This window comes from Aphidius gifuensis, linkage group LG4 (assembly GCF_014905175.1).
Source record: "Aphidius gifuensis isolate YNYX2018 linkage group LG4, ASM1490517v1, whole genome shotgun sequence".
Classification (NCBI taxonomy): domain Eukaryota; kingdom Metazoa; phylum Arthropoda; class Insecta; order Hymenoptera; family Braconidae; genus Aphidius; species Aphidius gifuensis.
The window spans coordinates 18337971-18360178 of NC_057791.1; the positions used below are offsets into that span (position 1 = coordinate 18337971).

Below are 22208 nucleotides of genomic sequence, written 5' to 3' on the forward strand. Positions count from 1 at the left end.
TCAAAATATTCTAATCAAATCACTTTAAATCATGATTAAATTAATCATTAGAAATATCAAAGTAGTACGACTAAAATTCGTCGGACGAAATTTTCAGTAGTAGTGGTAGTCGGATAGTCAGACAAAAAAGTGGGAGCGTCAAAATACACGACTGGGATGAAGAAAAAAAATGAAATAAAAATTAGAGTGAGACAGATTAAATAAGAGTGGGGCATTTGTAAAATACCGGGATTAGTTGACGCATGGTATTCTGGTTCGGTGATTGGTCAATCGAGCCCGCGCATTCGCGTTTTCTTGAAATTGGTGGGAGAAAGTATAAAGACGATTGAAGAAGGGGATATAAGATAAGAAGTACATGTTGTGGCAATGCTTTGAAGCTGGTTAGTAATCGATGAAATAGAGAAAGTGTAGGGCAGGGGCAATAAGGGAGTGTCAGTTAGTGGGGAGTAAAAAATATTTTCAAAAAAATAATAGGGTACGCGCCGTCGCAAGTACGAAAGGGGCTGATGGATTCTCAGTGCCTGGTGTGTTTCATCCAGATACCATGAATAACATGGCTACATTATTATGTACTCATAATACACTGAGTCATGTGTACATTGTCAAATATATAAACGCGTCATTTTAATCAATTTTTTTTTTGTAATTTTTAATTACAATTTTACAACTGTGCCATATTAAAAATAAAAAATTAAGACAAATTTTGTCTTTTTTTAAATTTTTCATATCAGTGAAGAGCTTTTAAAATTTTTTTTCTATAAAAATAAATTTAAAAATAATATTTTTATATGATTTTATGAAATTAAAACAAATCATTTTAAATTAAGAGTTTAGATTTTCTTGTTAATTTGAATTGTGCTTTAATGTATTTTGTAAAATGAGACTCATAAAGAAAAATTAATTACCATTTATAATTGATACGTGTATTATAAATTTCATGCAACATTGAAAAAAATTAAGAGGTATGTTTTAGATTATAAAAACAATTTTAATTAAACATAATTAATTGCTCATTAATATTATGAGCTTTTGAATTTTTTATTATATTTGTTTGATATAATAACTCAATTACATTTGATTTATCTGTTGAACTTGAACTTATTATCATATGATTTATTTATTTATTTTTCTTTTAAATAATAGTCTTTGAAGTCTTTAAATACATGCTATATTATATATATAAATAAGCAATGCTATATAGAGTCAATAAAATTATATGAACCATTTATGTTTTACAAATCATTAAATAAAGAATTTCACAAATCATTTAAGACCACTTAAAAATATTTCAATGATTGTTTTGATGTTGTTTATACAAACAATCAAATACATAGTTTTATTTTATAAACATAACAGCAAAAAAAATAGTTAATTATTAATAATTTTTTGTTGATTATTTTTGGTCATACTCTAATAGCTCTAATAGTCATGAAATATTCAATTCAATTGTTTGATAATTTTTTGTTTATATGTATACAAAATGCAACTGTTGGTCTTGAGTTTTTATGATTTATTCAAGAGTAAATAAACAAGATGATTAGCATTATTTATTTCACTGATTTAAATAATTTTATAATTAAATAAAAATAAATTTGTACAAATAATTAAATATTATTTATAAATATAAAAGTAATAATAATAAATCATATGTGTAATGACGTTTTGGTTGTCAAGCTTCATAAAGTTTGCTTATTATTTTGGCTCGTAAACACCTTTTGTAATTTTTTTTTTTTCACATTTTTTTCTTGCCAATCGTTTTTGTCTTTATAATAATTTATATATACTTTATGAAATATATAAATTATAAATTATATTATAATTTAAATTTCATTGATAATATACTTTCATTAATTTCAACTAAATGATGTTTACAAATTTTATATTTTATATTACTCCTGTTAACAGATTTAAAAAAAAATAAATTAAATGATGCTTGGCTTGGTACAGCAGTTGATTAATTTATTGTTCAAGTAATTTATTTCGTTGCGTCGTGAAAATAAAAATACTGTCGTTGTTTTTTAATCCTGTCAAAACAGTAATTTAAATTATGCTGTTAATGTTTGGTTAGAAAATACTTTTATTTTTTTGATGATTTAAATATACTTTTAATCACCGTATTGACATTCGATTAAAATTTATATTTTTATTACGTGTAAATGGACAAACTGTAAAATACGAAATGGACAAATAATGGGAATGAGTAATGGACGAGAAGGGCCACAATTTATTGTCATTAATATGTCGTAAATTTTGTAATGACTGTTTTAAAATAATGGATCAAGAGGATATATTAAATTTAATTTAAAAAAAATAATTTTCAATAAAACTAAAGATATTTTACCATACGTTCCACATATTAGAAAAATAGTATTTAAAATATATTTTTTTAAATTTTTAAAACACATTAAGAATATAATTTATAAATTCAACTATTAATATTTTTATTTTTTAATCAAAAATATATTTGATTAATTTTATTTCACATATACTCAACCGAGTCACACTTGTCTGCCAAAAATATATATACAAAGATTTAAGTAACGCTCGTGCAGGTATGACATACCTGTAGATATAACATTTCATATCAGCTACACAAGTCTATCTGTAGAACCGACGATGTTTGAAGAACAACACTGTGTTAATATTTGTTGATTTATCAGTGTCAAGTGCGAAAGAAAATGTTGATTCAATGTATCAACCAGCCCGGGTAAATACATCCAACAAATAACTGTCATGTTTGACTTTGATGTTGTCTTTTTTGATACTCTATAATATATAATCCAAAAAAAAGCAAATTTATCTTTTTTTTTTTTCGTTAGCAAATTTTTTATTTAATCATATATTTCATCAGAAGAATATTATCCAAATTATAAGGCACACTTGTGATAAAATCATACAATTATCATTTTTATTTTTTTGAAAATCAATTTTGCCAAGAAATAAAATAGAAAACTTTTACAAAAATTGACTGTAGGGCAAGTTTTACGGATTTAGTAGAAATCCATGATGGCCGCGTAAAGAATAGGTTCAGATTAATAAAGCCTCGCCCAATGAAGATCTTGCCAATGGCGTTTCACAATATACAGTCATTAATCCCTTCCTGTATTCACGAAGCCGGTTTTCTTTCGGGCAATTCAGACCATTTCTCCGCCCATAATTCTAACAACAATGTTGCGGGAGACATGCAGCGGCCATCGTACAATGTTGCGTGCGCATATAAAGCAATTTAAACGCACATTACAAACTTTTTGAATATTACAAGAATATATAAATTTTATTAATATTCATATATATAAAAAAGTTTTACAGAATAATCAAAATATTATACAGAACATAAAATGAAAACTCTTCAACTTCTGCAAAAAATACAGTCCAAACTTTTTCTAATAAACTGGAATTCAAATTATATTTTGAAACTTATTATAATGATAAATACAGAAGGATTAACTTTCAAGTGTCTCTAGTTATCATGACGTTTAAAAAAAAAATAAGATTAATTGATAATTCTAAATTATATATTTGATCAATCTTATTTGATTCAATTAGGCATATATTATACCGTAATAACAGTATAATTATTTACATTGTTGATAGTATTGTTATCGATTGATTTTTAATAAATAACAATGAAATATTCTTATCGTTATTCATGATAATATTTTATATTGATTGAATGATTTATTATTTATTGTTGCATAATTATCAATGATGATGATTTAATTGATAGATTGAAAGATATAGCATAGATATATTAAATACGTATGTTAATTATTTATTTTATAATTGTTTGAATAATTTTTACAGTATTTTAGATTGTATTTACATTGTTGATAGTAAAGAAAACATTGTTATCGATTTCAGCATTGACTCGTGCGCGTTACCATAAATAACAATGCTAAATAAAAACACCTTCTTATCGTTGAAATTTCTATTGCATATAGGCATATTTTATTGATACAATTTACACCTTTTTATTGTCCATAAAATTAAATGCTGACAATTGCATGTTAACTTGTTGTTATAAAGATAATGTGATAATTATATAAAATTTTAAACGATAATATCTCAGTTACCAATTGACATTTTAATTCATTGACCCACCTGAGTCAGAATATATATATATATATAATGGACTACTATACTCTATTCTTCAATGATTTTTATTGCAAAACCGATAATCTAATTAAAAATAATAAAAAAACTGAGCAAATAAATCTTTAAAACGTCATAAACAATAGAAATGACACATAACTTTTTTTATCAATGAATGAAAATAACTGTGAAGGTCACTAGTCATTTAGATGATTACCATTAATAAATGCTACTTTAATTTTACGATTACAAATAAATTTTATAGTTAATTATTAATTTTTCATGTCAAACATAATTAATTGCAATATTTTTTTGGCTCAGCAATTTTTTTTTTAGTTCTAATCATCATAGTTAATTTACTGTCAGTCGATATCATATTAAATCCTCGGTTTTTTGTTTATATGGTCCTCGGGTGGTAAAGAAGAAATGGTACTCAATTTTCGAATACCAACAAAAACATTTGATATAGCTTTCAGGACTCAATTCAACCAAGTCGCGACGTGGGGCGTTACTGTCGGACCCATTGTGACTGAGGTTACCTTCCCTGTTGACCTGAAAAGTCTTTAGTCCAATATATTTCCGACACCTTTATTTGGTGTGATCAAGTTTTCAATAATAGTGATTCAAAATAAAAACTCTCAATATTGAAACTGTATAGGCTTTGCTAGATTTCCCTCCACTGACTGCATTGACTCTAGTAATTTCTGCACTGACTTTAGTAATTCTGTCATAAATCATCCCTAGTAAGAGACAATAAATAACAAAAAAAATTAATAAATAAATAAATTACTTTACCGGTTTGTAGTTTATAAATAAGTGTTATCAAGTTAATTTACTCGTCAGGTGTATACTGCCAGAGAATTAACCGACATGCCTTTTTTTTTTCTTTCTGTTTTTATTTCCAGTATAGAGTTGTTCATTAGTAGTCAGTTAGAATAATGCATCAGTGTCCCTATGGTATTTCTGTAATTTTAAGTATATATTAAATGATGCAAAGTCTGGACGTGCGTTGTGGTACATGATGACCAAACTATTTTGCTGAAACATAGAAAGTAAATTATTACTAATTTTGTCCATGGTCGTATAAAAGTGTACACTTTTAGTACTACCAATAAAAGAATATATATTACATTCGTATAGTGGTAAATAGCATTATACATAAGAACGATCATCCTCAAGATGTTGGCTACGGCTTTTTTTTTTGCTATATCTTGCTTTGAGTTCTAAGAAAATTAGTTAGACATATGAGCAGGTGGCAAATGAACGTATGAGTGTGCATAATCCGTCGGCTGAGCTACTTAAAATCTGCTGACTATCATGCATCAACAGCGACCTATAATTTGATAATGAAAAATGACTCAATTTATTTTAATGAGCTCATTACAAAAGACTTGCATATAACTAGCTTCATACATGGTCAAAAAATATATGTATTTCTGAATGAAAAAAAGTATAAAATTTAGAAAAATAAAAAAACGAAAATGTAAACTTTGTTCTTTGAAAACATCACAATTTTTAAAATTTTTTTAAATTCAAACATATGTGAAACATAAATTTTACATAATTCAAATGTAAACACATATGTTTTCTAATGTTTTTTACATAAAAAAATCTAAAAATTATCTTTCTTCGATCAGAGCATAAAGTTTATACAATAGTGCTTCGTTTATATTTGAAATAAATAATTTTCCTAAGAAATAAAAACTAAAAAATTATAATTCCATTAAATTTTTGATATGATCATTAAATTGATAAATAAATATTTTAAATTTTTGTTAAAATTTGAGCATGATAAGAGCGGGAAAAAAAAGGAAAAAAAAAATACTGCCCTTCCCTAGAATGTATGTGTGCGGCTATATACCCGAGGGTTCAGCGGCCATCGATTTTTGTTTCGCGCCTGCGCTAGCAACAATTCCCAATCTCTGCCATATAAAATAAATTCTCTGGGCTGGAATATAATACCTCCCACTTTCAACCTTCAAGTCCCCATCGACCCCTCAATTTCTTTCAATTAGTTGCCTCAAAAACTCGTCTGTCTGGGTTTCTTTCCTGTTTTTGGTTTTTATTTCTGATGACCTGGTATCACATATGTGATACGTATTCAACTCACACATACAAATTAAATACTCCATGTTTTCTCTGCAACATGGGATACGAATTAAGGACATCCCAACCGCAAATATAAATACTCGTACAATTTTTGCTAAATCCATTTGAAAAAGTAGAATGTCTCAATGTTAGTCCATTAGTTTCTATATGCATTCTGGTTATAATGAAATTCTGCCTGTTTTCTATGTGAAAAAAATTCAAATTTTATTTCACCTCGACAGATTAAAATCAGCCAATAAAATATCCAAATTGCTAGGCTTGATCGAAAATACAATTATAACAATACATATTATAATTCATGTATTTATATTTCATTTTTTTTCCTCACATAAAGTCTTTTTTTTTTTATCAATAATGGAAGCGCGTTGTCATAGTAACCGATAAGCTAAAAACAAAAACATAAAAGTCGTAAAAAATAAATGCAATGTTGGCAAAACACCTGACTGAATTTTTTTTATTTCTAATATTATCTAAACCTCAATATTTATTGTAATAAAAATATTTTAAAAAAAAACGAATAGTTATTTAAAATATTTTCATGCAATATTTATTCAACGAAAATATAAAAAAACTTCTTTATTAAGTCTATTTTTCATGTAGAAAAGATGATGATATTCATCAACAAATATATACGTTTAAAAAGGGTGCAGCCCTTTAAATGAATGGTGCAAATAATATCTCTAAAAAGTTTGTTTTTATAATATTGAGAGATACCACTGTAAATTATTGTAGGGTGTATATTTTAAGTTCACGTCTGACTATTCTCATTTGAGAGCTTTCAGTCATTTCAGTACATCCAAATGAGCCAGCTTGATTCCAATTATTCAGTAAATTAAATACAGAAACTTTATTGTCTTTCTACCTTTTCACTGTTCAATTTTTTTCTTTTTTTGTCTTTTTATCTATGGTTACTGTATAACATTCTGTCTGACTATTCGTTCAATGAACAACCCCTCTATGTACAGTATTCAGCAGAGTTATTGTCATGAGGAGGGCGGTAACTTGGATCCCTCGGGAAGGGTTGGTGACCGCACCACGTAGATGCACAGACAAGGGTTGTTTTCCTCATTCAACCATATATTCCTGTCCCAATATATATAGCCTTGATGATATTTAAAGTTAATACTCACCCAAGGGTAAAACACAAATTTAGAAAACAATTTTATCAACAAACTTTTTTAACTGATATCTATATTTTATTTTTACTATTACATAATGTTTCAAAAATTCACCAATGTTTTTAAAACATTTAAAAATTAATTTACAATATTTAAAATTTTAAAAACAATTTTACTTTTATTTATTTTTACCCACGTAGATAATTATTTTCTATTTACAATTTAATTTTTATTTTGATAATTGTATTGGTAAAAAATATTTTAAATAATTATTCATATATAGGTTTATTATTATCGTTTTTTTTTTCTCCATTTTCTTTTTTTTTGTATTCTATTTTTTATGCGAAAGTTAGTAATATTACAACATCCCAGTTGAACCCTGCCAAGGGCGTCTTTTGCAATCCGTAGAAAATTAACAATGCGTAACGTTTCATCCGGTTGATTATGGATCCTGGAGGGATTGTGAGGGTTGTAAAGAAAAAAAAAAAAAAAAATGCTCTTGCTGTATTCATTTCGTTTCCGCAGTGATGGATATGGTTGCTATAAGAATTTAATGGACGATTCCCGGAAACTTTTAATAGAGAAAGATGATCTATGTATGCATAAAGAGGCCAAAAAATACATAAATATAACTTTATAAATTTTAAACAAATATTAAAAATAAGAAAAAGAAAATAATATTTTTATATTTTACTTTACTTTGATGTGTCATACACGTTTAATTAAATTTAATTGAATTTAATTAATCAAAACATGCTGGTATACTTTTTCCTAGTTGGTTTAATTATTTTATTTTTTCTCTTTTATTTATTTGTAATACTAATTTACTTCGGTTATGTGCTTTGTCACGTTTCCGCCATTTCAGCTTTTCCATATTTTTATGGCATAAAAGTGGCTGCAGAGATTTTCCAAATATTCTACCAACGCACAAAACTCATTAAATTTTCCCTGTCTCAATCTGTTAGTACCATTGGAACCAGTCGTGTTTGTCGGTAATTACCATCAGCCTTTTTTTTCCCTCAGCAAACTGGAATTCTCATTTATTAAGCTTCAAAGTTATATGATCCTTCTGTTATTATTATTTCGTTTTTCGTTGAATTTATTATTTGCATTTTTATCAAGTATATTTATGCTTGAAAAAATTTTAAACAAGCGACATGAATTTATACTCTGCATATAGCTTTTAAAATAATACGAGTAAAAATCATTTAAAATTTATTTTTCATTTTTAACATTTGTGAGAATAAAATTGAAATAAAAATAAATAAATAATACAAATGGAAAAATTACAATCTCTGTAAAAAAAAAAAAAAAGAGTAAAAGAATAAAAAAATAGTGTAAGCTAGGCGCCATCTGTATATTTTGTAGCGTCGCCACGACGCCATTATTATGGCTTTCGATTTATGTCATTGCCTTCGTAAGGAAAATGGACGATCGCTTATATTCTTGGATAATATGAAAAGGGAGTAAAAATTGGGGATAAGAAAATATCAAGATGAGATCATGTTGTCAGCAAAAAAAAAAAGAAAAAGATTTTCAGAGAAACAAAAAAATAATACCAAAGAAGGGGGTGGGATTCTCTTACATAAATCTGAAATAAAAGCTTTCATGAAAGTTACGGTTCCCTGATATTAACGATTGAGATAACTTGATATTTTATTTAAAAAATTTTAAATTTAAACTTGATTTAATTTGAAAAATAATATATATATTTTTCTTATGTTCGTTGAATTTTTATATGGACTGTTTAAAAATATCCAAAAACATATGTCTTAAGTATAATATAATATTGGTTTTGTGACGGCTAAAATGAGTCCATTTCTCAGGTAGTCAAAATAACCCTCAAATCACAGTCTCAATATGAAGGTCGTACTTAAGACAGGACATTGAAGCGAGGGTTCACTCCCTTACTAACTCACCAGGAGGTTTCGTTTCCGTCAATACTCTAATTTTTTTTTCTAACGAATTTTTGCTTTATAGCTGTCTCAATAGATATATTCAAGGTCTTTCATGAAAGAACATTTCAAGCCTTCCAAATTTTCCTTTATTTTTTTTTATTTCTCCCCTGCAGGTATCTAGATCAAATGTTTTTTTCCATCAAATTTTCAACAACAAATGTTGTTCAAACTCAAACTTAAACTTTACCGTAATTTTCTATTTATATTTCTATTTTTTAGAATTTATTTTTATTTTTTGCATACGCTGTGCAAATTAATAATCTTGCAAATTAAATTTGAATATTATAAAATGATTTTTTTAATCTTATAATTGAACAATAAATTTTGGTATTTAAAAAAAACTTTCTTGGAATATTTTTTGGATATATAAGTATAGAAAAAAATAAAGATTTTGGTGTTCACTCTTTGGCTTTTGTAAAATCACTAAAAGCCGCAAAAAGAATTCCTTCCGTCAATACTCTAATTTTATTCTTTCATCCAACTGAAACTTTAACATTAGCCGGGACTAATGCAGATTCAAGGCCATCTTATAACGACCGTTCATGGTCCTCGAATTATTCTTCGTCTTTTATTATATATTTTTTTTATATTTTTTCTTTTCCCTTCTGTTTCTTATACTTAGCCAAAATACTGAAGACACACGGAAGCAGTTTTAAGTTCGACAGCAAACTGAACTGACGTGTAATTCAAAAAAACAATTTAAATTGCATATTTGCATTTGTTTTGATATAAAAATAATAACTAAAAAATTATGAGTATTAAAATTTTACGTAAATTATTTCCAAGTACTTGTTAAGTAAATTTTCCGCCGTCGGGATGCGTAAAAATCACCGTCAAATAGTAAAAAAAAATATTTAAAAAAAAGGATGTAATAAACTAAATGTGTAAAGTGATTAAAATTGATAAATTAAATTTTATAAAACATGAGAATTTAAATAAAATTATGTGAATAAATCATTGTAATGTACCGTGTGAAGATAAAATATGATATTATCTAAATAATGTATAAAAATAATTTTTTTTTCCGTGTGCAATTAAAAATAGAGGGGTTATTTGATGGACACTGAAATTAAGGGCAAAAAATACTATCATGAAATCGGTTAATTCTAGGCTTAAATTGTTGGTTATATATATTTTGTATGTTCCGTCGGTTAAGCACATGAAATATCAAAGAAAATTCATTGCAAAATACAAGTCTTATTTAATTGTATGGTTGCGTGATCGTACATTGAAGGTAATCATCATCAGTAACAAATAATTCTCAGAAAATTTGGTTGAATAAAATTAAAAATATTAAACTTGCATGAGTGATTTTAAAATTTATATATTTAAATATATAATATCTTGATTTTAGAAAATTGTATATATAAATTTTCATACGCGAAAAAATTGTTTTTATTTTTTTTATTAAAATCAAGTGCTCCATGTTGTTATTACAATGCTTAAAAATTTATTTTTATTTTTTTTATTTTAAAATTTAATAAATAAATTTTATCCAGTACATGGATAATTTAAAAGTTGTATAATAAATAATCTAGATTTATTTTTTGGATAAATAATAAAAGAAAACAAAGTAAATAATTTAGTATAATTTTTTTTTATTTAAATAATAAATTTTAAAAAAAAATTCTTATTGACAATTTAGTTTGAAAAACAAATAATATTAAAATTATTTATTTATTTATTTTTTTATTATTTATTGATATGAAAATAAACTTGTTTCTATGTGTCATAATAAAATATATTTATAAATATTATTTAAACAATTTAAATAATGAAAAAAAAAACAATTTAATTAAAATATAATTTAATTTCAAAATATTCAAGTAGAAAAATCAGAGTTTAGGGAAACTTGTGAATAAATTAGCCTTGGTCAGACAATAATTGATGTAGATTTGGTATTTTTAAAATTCAAAACAATGATGATTTAAATGTTGGCTTGAGTCGAATTGAAATTCCAATGCTTGCTTTTAAAAATGGCTGCCAAGTATTGAAAGCTTTTATTGAAAAAGAACCTTGACCGTGTTGTGAGGCATGATAAATTCAACAAAGGTATGCAATTGTAATTAAAAAATATTTGATTTATACTGGTTAGTGTATCAGTAAAAGCACTGTAAACATGTAGTAGCTATTGTTCGTTGAAGCACGGTTTACGAGGTGTTGTTCATCGGGTTACCCAAGCTATTGTCTCGCTATTAAATGTCCTTTGCTCAGCCAAATATGAATATTCCCATATTACAACAAGGAAATACCGTATTAAATGACAATACAATACACAAATTGGAATGTACCTAGAAGCCCATAATAATTTTTCCCCCTGGTTTATATATTTTACATTAAACAATAAATAATTTTTCATTTAATTTTTTTACAAATTCAATATTTTTCTTTTTTATTTCCATGAAATATCAAGTAATTATTGTTTAAATAATTTTCTACAAATGTATTTAAACACCTTTTAAAATATAATTAAAATTTTACATTTTAATAGTAACACAATGCATATGTACAAGTCGTGAATCTAAAAAGAATATCATTCAAAATATAGTCAATTCATGACATTTATTGGCACATGAAATTGTGCAGTTAACACTCTGGCTCTTCTATATATTATATGACATCATTAAAAGCCCAAGTGTTTAACCAACCTCAAGAATAATAATTTTAGAAAATAAAAAAAAAAAAAAAACAAAACAACTCTAGTACAAATAATATTTATCAGATAGAAATTCTCTCATGTATATAGACTTTTTAATATTATAAATTTACACATGAAATCAGTAATCAACATGTTTAATACGTATTAACAAAGTACAAGATATAAAAATTATTATTGTCTCTCTCATTCAGTTTGTATTTAAAATATTCCTTTCTTTATTATCAGCTTTGTTTTTTTTTTTTTTTTTTTTTTATTTTTTCCCAACTAAATTGCTTTATTCTCACTCTCATGTTTATTGGACAAACGCTAAGTAGCTGTGAAAAAGTACGACTAATATAAATGGCAGTAATATACATTTTACCCACAATTCTTATTAAAATTTTTATCCTTTTTCAATCTTATATTATCGTCGTTTAAAGTATGATCTTCATCATTCAGTTAATTGGTTATATATATATAAATATATTTTTTTTTGTTTCATTGTAAACATACATAAAACAAAAAACAAATACATCATTTAGAGTTTGAGTATAAAAAATGAAATAAAATATGACTTGATTGGATCTTAAAAATTTTTCACAGCAATGAATAGATGGTTCTTTTTGTTTAGTTCCGTCGGAATATGTTAAACTCCAGCAGCATCAAAGTAAATAATAATAAAATAAAAATATATAATATGAGTTGAGCACGTCTGACAAACACAGTCAATGCATGAGTGCGTTATACCGGTATCACTCGTTTCTCGAATGGCTATCATAAAGCCATTAACTTTATTATACTTAGCCATTAACTTAAATATTACGACTTGCGTGTCGCGGGCTCCTGTTTTGTGATTTATTACTTCGCGAGATCATGACATTGAGTAAATTCGTGTGTTCTATCTGTTTGTAAATCCTCCTTTTGTCACTATCAAAATGTTTTTTAATTTTTTTTTTTTTTTTTTTGATATAATTAAATCAATTATATCGTTCAACTTCTATATATTATAATTGCCTTTTTTTTTGTTGGAAATAATTTATGATAATGCTGATATAAAATGCAAAGTAACTGTAAAATTGAAAAAACAATATTCTCAGATTAACTAACGACTTTTATATAAAAATAATTTTATTGTTTTATGTTTTTTAAATGTATAACAAATATAGCCAATAAATAAATTAGCATTATTTTTTTTTTTTATATCTATATATAAAAATGTGGGGGTTGTTTTTTCTTTTTAACTCGGTTTCGTATTTTTTAAATTCTATTGCAATATTTTATATTTTTTATTAAACTCATTGTGATGCTATAAAAAAGAAGATATTTATTTTTAAAGTATCTTTTACTTTTTGACAAATTTGTTTAGTTTTTTTTTCAATTTATTATTCTTTTAATATTTTTAAGCTTTCGGTCAAACATGTTACAATCTATTTTTGTATTTATACCGATTTAAAAAATAATTTCTGAGCTTATGTTGGTATTTTTTAATATATATTTTTACATCTTCAATTTATTTAGAAATTTTTAAAATTTCTCAACATGACAGTTTCACGCTGCAGGTTGTATTATGCCCTTTAAAGTTCATAGCACCGAAAAAATAAAAATTTCATATAAAATATAATGTATAAAAGAATTATATACATAAAAAAAAAAAATACTTGAGCTAAAGAAATATTATTTTATCTGCATATTGTAATATAAAACTACATATAATAAATTAAAAAATAATCATCAAGATAATATTCAAATGAAAATCATATCTAAACATAACTGTGTACAGTTATTATTTATTAACAGTTACAACATTGTAAATAAAGTTAATTTTCTAAATAAATACAATGTTGTAATTATTAATACAACTATTCATACAACACACCAAGTGTAAATAAATAATTAAATATTTTTATTACTAATTATCAAGCATAATCATATTGCAAATATGTAAATAATTATGATGTCTTTGCATTGCTAGAAAGAATAAATAATTTTTTTATATTTTTTATAAAATTCATTGGCATCTTTTGTCTGGTAGCAATGATGCACCAAGATGATTATTATGATGATGATTGCAAATAAGATGAATACATAATTAATCATTCATTCTAAACACAGTTTTTATTTAATTTTTTTTCTCATAAATGCCTGATGATTGCAAACTCTCGTCTTGGTCATCAATCTAATTTTCATTTTGTATTTTCAATGTTGAAATTTTCCTATTATATAATAGTATATACTCAGACTCATCAGTAATTTCAAGATTCTCATGATTATTCCATCTGCGCATTGTAATTTAAAATTACAAAATTTTCACTATCATCAATGCTTGTGAAAATTAAATTCCACTCAACAAATGATTGATAAAATTATTTGAATAATATGAATTGTTATTTCAACAATGAATATTGCTTTCTCAATCATTTATATTTTTATGAAAATTATTTTAATCCGCCCAGCTTCAATTAAACAAAAAAATTTCTTCATTTAAATTTTATTTGTCAAAATTTGCATTAATTACATGAAAATTTATCAGCATATTTAATTCTCCCCTTTTATACAGTCCAATCACGAAGACCTAAAAGTTTTCCCCATTTACTCTTTCCCACAAACCCTTCCCTCAGGAGTTGTGATATAAGACCGTCGATATTGCAAAGCCTTTAATCCAACGAGAAAACGTGGATTGGCTACAAAGCATGATCGTAATGGTGGTGGTGAGTGAGACAGAAAAAAAGACAAAGTAAAAATAAATAAAAAAAATATAATAAAATAAGTCAGGGGGAGGGAGTTTGAATGAGGTATAGCTTCACTCGGTAGGGTTCTCACACACAGTATTTAATATGGCTCTTGTAAATCGAAATGAGAATTTACCGTCGGTCTACAATTTCAACATGAAAAACATTATTTCTATAATAAGACTTATTCTATGCATTTAAAAATACTTATTTTTTTTTCATTCTCTTTTTGTCTCATCTCTGTTACAAACTCAGCAATAATTTTATTTAGTCAAATATATACAACAACAGCTTGGCAACGAAAATACTATACATTTTATCTGTTCAAGATGTGTAACATACATCTTGGCAAAACTGTTTAAATAATTTAACATTATCTAAATATTTTTATTTAACATAAATTTTTAAACTTGGCTAAATTACAGTTAGAATTAATGATAAAATTTTAACCACTTAATCATTTAAATTTACATCAGACACATAGAAAATATATAATATACAGTAACAAAATAACTTTGAATATATTTTCAAGGAGTGTAAAACTGGATGACTCTATTAAATTGTTATTATACCTTTCGATAATCAAAGAGTGCAATTTTTTAACATGCGTATGTTGAGTCACTGTGATGTATTTTCAAGTATAGTATAAATGATATATACTTTTTGAATTTTTGCTTGTCTATTTTTTTTTTTATTTGAATAAGTAGAATACACCACCGTTAGGTCATACAACTCATTATAAATATACATAGAGTCTTGATGTGGTCATAGGCAATGTAGTAAAGAAACCCATACTTAATGACTCAACTTTTTCAAGCACGTATTAACAAAATCTCTATATTTCTCATACCATCACCTGAATGCGGAGTACACTCTAATGCTGATATTTCAACTTGGACCTTGGCTTTTACGAGCTATTCTACCAACTTCTAATGTCTTTTGAAAGTTTCATTATAGACTGCATATTGCTTTGGGGGTATTTTACCAATAGTACATACACTTGGTCTGTTTTTCATTGTCAAAAATAAAATAAAAAAATATTCTTTTTAAAATCAACCATATGCCTGGTTGATGAAGCTCAAATAACACATTCTATATATGATTTTTAGTTTTTATATATTTTTAGGCGTGAGTTTGCTTCGTAGAATAAATTTAGTTCAAGTTAGATTTTCTGTATTTGAGAATAGTGAAATAGGATCTTGGTCCTGAAAAATAATGGGAATTCTATGAAATTTTTAAAGCATGTCAAGCTTTTGGTTGAAAAAAAAAAAAAAATGGGTGGTCTGATCTAACTGGGCATCCTGTTACACATGCTTAAGTTTATTTATTTAATTTTTAATTATTTCCTTTTTTTATTTTTTTTTAAAGTAAATTTATTTGGTAAAAAACTACGTGTGTTGGGTGAAACTTCAGACATGTTATAATATAACAGAAAACGAGGGTTTTAGAGGGTGCGGCTAAGGGTAGTTTTCATCGTATTGATCGAGCTGGGTTAAAAGGTGGGGCTGCTGCTTCTGTACACAGGGTAGATTTAGTCTGGTAGCTCTCATTGGTCTGAAACAAGCCAAGATGGCTGGCATGTTGTACATACCGGAAACGTGACGGCTCCATATATAGAGCTTTTTTCTCTCAACTTCCCTCTTTCGTTTTTCTTCTCTCTTGTCTTTTATTTATTTTTTTTTTTTTGCTTCGAAGAAATAAGCCAGCATATTTTTTTTATTTTTTAACTTTATTTTTTATCTTTTTATTTAGTTTTTTTCTTCTTTGTCTTGTCGACCAACCCCAGATGAAAGTCTTGGAAACCAGTCCTGGGCAAACGAGTATATATCTTGTATAATATTTTATTTTTTTTTATCTTCTTTAAAGTTTTTCGTTTTTATTTTTTATTTCGCTCCATGTTTTTTTTATGTTTATATATTTTTTTTTCTTATTTTCTTTATCTTCAAGATTTTTTTTTATTTTTTTTTTCCTTTGCCCTCATCTATCCAGCTTTATTTTATTTTTTTTTTTGTGCAATTTATTGCAACGATATATTCTCATTCATTAGATGGCCACTTGGTTTTTTTTTTTTTTATTTTTTTTCGTTAAGTGCACTCTGGTCTTCTTTGAGATACTGAAATGGACGCAATCTTCATTTTCTTTTTTTCGTTTTTTGCAAACAACTATGTTGTATATACTTTTAACATTATACGATTTTTTTTTTTTTTTTTTTTTTTTGGATTATTGAATTTGATATAAAAAATTCTCATTCGTGGATTTAATTATTATTTCTAAATTTTAATGGCTATTTTAAATCAATATACAGTTTATGTCAATATAATATACTGTCGATTTATTTAAAACTTTTTATTTAAAACCTGCTTGGCATCAAGAGTAGTCAAGGTGTCTTGAATATATACCTCAGCAATTGAAACTAATGGCTGTGGCATTAGCAACAAATCGTCAACGATATATATAGGTAATATAACTTTGAGTAGGTAATAAAGTTGTCGTGCAAAGTGTCATTGCGTATATAGTTCACGTTCAATGATCTATTCAAAATTCATGTTACAGAAAATATATATACAAAAATAATTTACAAACACAAAATAATTGAGTCGAAGATATTTTACACAAAATTTAATATTCCCATTAAATTAAATATTGATATTTAAAATTATTATAACAACAATATTAATTACTTGGTATAAAAAGAAAAAAGTAAATAAATATAAATTTTTAGTATACATTAAATTGTAAATTGATTGTAAATTTTTTTTAAATAATTAAATTTATTAAACGATGAAAGATTTATTGAGTTTTTATATTATTTTATGGGAACGAGCTTTTCTTTTTTATAACTTAAATTTATATTTATTTTGATACAATTCATTGTGGATATATGCGGATGAATTTTTATTTGAAAAAAGCTCATGTGGGAATTTTTCTCGACGATGATTCTTCAAGTAGTAAAATAACTTCAGATTGGCCCCTTGGTAGGAATATTTATGCTCACGAATGAACTTCTTGTTTTTATTTTTTTTTCATTTTTTACTGAACGTGGTAAGCATATACAATGTTTCAAGTCCCACTGGTAGTCGAATGGATTTGCCATTCAGCAATCCTGGGAAATGATAATACGTTAAAACGACCTCATGAGACTGTAGATAAATATGTGACTTGAAAAAGTTGTGGATAAAATCATAAATACCTGCATCAAAAAAAGACAACTTTTGATAAATCCCAGGCTTCAAAGTTAAAAATTAAACTTGAAGCTTTCCAGTGAAAAAAAAAATGAAAAGAAAATTATTTTTAAAAAGTGAATAGTTTACTTGTGCATACATTCATTAAATAGCTTTTATTTACAATTTAATTTTCTTTTTATAAAAAGGATTCTCAATTTTTACGTTATAGAATTTGACAAAATAAAAGTTGAATGAAAAGCAAAAAAAAAAAACTAGAGCATTCGTAAAAGTGAAAAATGGGATCGTGACAAATTCAAGGATAAACATCTCGTTACCCTTGGTATAAACACCAACTGGGGGAATATTAGTTTTAGACCTTTTTTTTTTTTTATTTTTAGTTCGGTCTTTTAAAAAGGAAAGCGAGACGATTGAGGGTCCCTCAAATTCTTAGGGTGATTTTCCCAAAAAAAGAAAAAAAAAAAAAGGATGAAATTATTATTGTCAAAGGACATTACATCTGTTTTATATACACAAATAAATAAAACAACATGTTGATAAATGTTTAAACAAATGGCAAACAGTTTCACAGCTCTTTAAATATATTTTTTTTTTTTTTATTAAATATATATCGTGTATAATATCTAGGTTTATTATAGTTTTTAAAATGAGATTTTAATTTTTTTTTATTTTTATTTAACAAAGGTGTGAGTAATATTATATTTGAAAATGACACATCTGGCACGTGCCATATAGATTGTATTGTATACCTATATACGACAACAAAATCAAACAACAAAGTGTCGTCCTTTCTCACTCTCAATTTCAACGTGGCTTTATTGCGCCTCTTAAATTCACATTTATGAGCTCTTACGACTACCCCTTCTTTATTTCCCCACTATTTTTCTTCAAAGCTTCTTGATCTATCGTCATATACATTTTTTTTTTATTTTGTTTATTGGCTAAACAATAAAATTAAATTAAAAGAAAGAAAAAAAAAAAAATACACAAGCGCATATAATAAAAGAAAATAAGAAAAAAAAAAAAAAACAAATAAATTATTATAAAAAGAGAAATAAAATATTGATAATATAGTTGTCCGAAGACATAATGTGACTATATACAAATGCAACTATTTAAAAGTCAATTGGCACTTGAATAATTACCACAGCTTGTCGAACAAAAATATATGACCATTATTGTAAATATGATAAATTACTTCAGCACATTATTAATTTTTAATTAATAACTCCATTTGATTGTATTACCCTTTTATAAATTATTCAAGTTATTGCAAAATATTACCACAAGTCAATAAATAAAAATCATAATAATATCCAATAATAAATGAATAAAAAAAATTTTAAATGTACTAAAATATAAGCATTATTTGATAGCCAAGTTCAATGGTCATTGTATGGGTTATTAATGTCTTTAGGTTGTTTACGTTGACAGTTGCTTCTATTATCCATCAAAAAAAAAGAAAAAAAAAATATAACCGCTATAATTATCGCACATAAAAAATATAAACATTCATAAAATGTATAATTTTTGTTTATTGAGTACTGGTTGTCTGAGTGAAGGCTGGTATTTTGTAATAATGAATGTTTTTTAAATAACGCTTACATATCTCGGTACAAAATTTATAATACATTTTTATTATTATTATTTTTATTAATATGTATTATTATTAATAATAATAATGCATATTTATAAAATGATTTTTAATTATTATTAATAATTGTATTACAAAGTATCATGTGTAAATTATTAATAGCAAAGATGAGTTTTCTTTTTGCGGGATTTTTCTTCTTTTTTGATGAGATAAAATACATAAATGTTTATAAATTTTATTTGCGTGCATTGATTTGACTGCCACTCATGTTTATTGCTACTAAATATGAGGATGAATATTACATTGAGACTTTTTTATTAAATATAAAAGGCAAATATAAATTTGGATTAAATATTTTTTTAGTTTTTATAATATTGTTTAAAATGGTGTTGAAAAAATAAAAAAATAATTATTTAAACTTGAATTGCAATTACGTGTATGAATTCCAAGACCCAAAGTTAGGAATTTGGATTAACGTGAGATCAAGGGATGTTGAAATGAGAAGAGGGAGTTTCAGAGTCAGCCATGATGAAGATTGGCTTTAGGCAGTAAGCCGTAGCCAATTAAGATATCGGTTTTGTACGTGGGTTGGACTCAAAATTTTACTTCATCCTGAAGACAAGGAAACAAATATTGTCTGTTAAAAAAATATTTAGCAATCCAATTCAACTAAAAATTAAAAAGATTGAGAATCCATGTCAGATGTTATACCTGATCTCGAATACTTTTGAAAATTTTTTCTTTAATTATTGCCTGTTGAGAATTTTTCGTTTTTTTAATTAAGTTCCTTGTATGCTCAAGTTTTAATTACCAGACAACTTTGGCATTCGGTGGATTGAGATTAGTAGTAAAAATAAAAAAAAAAATAAATAAAATATAAAACGACAAGTCTATATATCGAAAAAGTTATAGCTGAATCGAATTTTGGGACAAGCATAGTCGTAAATAATGGGGAATCATATTTATCATAGGATAGATCAATTTATAATTTTTGGAAGGGGAGTTATGATTTATTTAAGATATTTGTATGAGCATTAACATTGAGTTGTAAAATGAAAATTTGTGTTAGAAACTGGTTGTTAAAAGTATAATATCTTGGGTTTAATTTATGGATATTTTTAAGTATTTGCTCAATGACACTCAAAATTTTTAATAAAGCAATCATCTGTCATAATTGAGTATTCATTTTTTTATATTTATTTTTTCTACAAACTTGTACGACTTTGTAATTTTAAAGATAAATTTTCAGCATCAAAATATTTAGCTTCATTTTGCTACAAAGAATTAATTTTCCATCAAATTTATTTATTCATTTTTTTTTCTATTTGAGTTTATTTACTTGTATAAATAAATTAACAATATGAATATTTTATTTTTTTTATTGTTTTATATTTTCGATAACAATTTGTTCTATTTTTTTTCAATAATACATATTTTTATTTTAAAAAAGTTCACGCTGACTTAATTACGATTCAAATGAAATTTGAGGTTTGGTGACTCGTTCAGTTTAAAAAGCAATCATCAATGTATAAAAAAAATTTGCTTGCGTGAGAAAATAAAAAATTTAAAATTGATCAAAAGTGGCGGTCAAGTAAGGATTAAAGAATGCTTCCAAGAAAAAAAAAAAAAAAATCGATGCCGGGTGTTTTTTATTTCACACCGTGTGATGAGAGTCATAAGAAACTATACAGTGTTGATCATGATCACAGAGAAAAAGTAAAAAAAAATATTCCACTTCAGTGACGACTTAATCATCTTAATTTTCTTTGTTCCTTGTTCAAAAATTTTTGCTTTAAATTCCAAAAATATTTACAAATTCAAATGATAAAATTCTTGGCTTTGAATATTTTTCAAACAATCATACGAATTTTATATAAAAGAACTTTGTAACCACAATGTATATAAAATCATATCATATTACATTTTCATTTTTACTAAAAGTATACTTTTGGTGAATCATAAAATATCCCAAGTTTCCGTTTTGAATATTATTACTTGATATCTCTGAATTCATTTTGGCTCCGTTATATTTTTATTAATACCAATCATTTGTCCATAAACATTTGGGTCTTCTTCAAGTTCTCCATGTTTATCTCAACCAGGAAAATCATCATTATAGATCTTTACTGTGTTCGTATATTCCTTTTATATACAATGAATTGTAAAAAAAAAAAATACTGTCGTCATAAGAATTGTTGTATATAAAAATAAATGAAATAAAAAGAACAAAGCTAAAAGAAACCTTGAGATATTTTTCTAGCAGGTAAAGATAGAAAAGGATATTATGTTTGATTGGTTGTTTTGTGCTGCTATCCATTTTGTGCTATAATTAAGGTAACACTCTCTTCTTTACTGAAGCAAAAGCTGTATATAAATGAGCGAGTGGGTATGAGAAATAACAAAGATAGATGGATATATGAAGAAAAAAAAAAAAAAAATATCGGGTGAGAGGACTGAAAAAGCAAGGCTGGCTATAGGTTTATTTTACCGGTAGGCATACTACTCGTACTCGGTCTCGCCTCTTCCATGCCTCGAAGAAGCAAATCAAGGCGGGCTTCACCTAACTCCCCCCTGCAACCATTTAGTTTTCAAGCATAGTAATTCCTTGCTTGCCTCTGCCACACACAATCTGTCTTTCTGTTTTTTTATTTTTTATTTTTATTTTTTTATTTTTTTTTTCGTTTTGTGCTCATTCCCTCCTAGCCTTTTGTGCCGTTCAAATATACCAACACACGCACATTAAATTGAACTTGTGTGTTGCAAGAGCTGCCAAAGCTTGGCAGCAACT

General features: G+C 25.9%; 1 protein-coding gene across 2 annotated transcripts in view; it reads left to right on the plus strand.

The window, feature by feature from the left end:
• Positions 1-258: 258 nt before the first annotated feature.
• The window catches only part of LOC122855427 (homeobox protein abdominal-B), a 48527-nt gene continuing 26577 nt past the window's right edge, over positions 259-22208 (plus strand). Inside the window, exon 1 of one of the 2 annotated variants that reach the window (XM_044156771.1) lies at positions 259-962. The gene's annotated coding sequence lies outside the window, so the exon portion shown is untranslated. The remainder of the gene's footprint in view (positions 963-22208) is intronic. The other variant, XM_044156767.1, reaches the window with a different exon arrangement.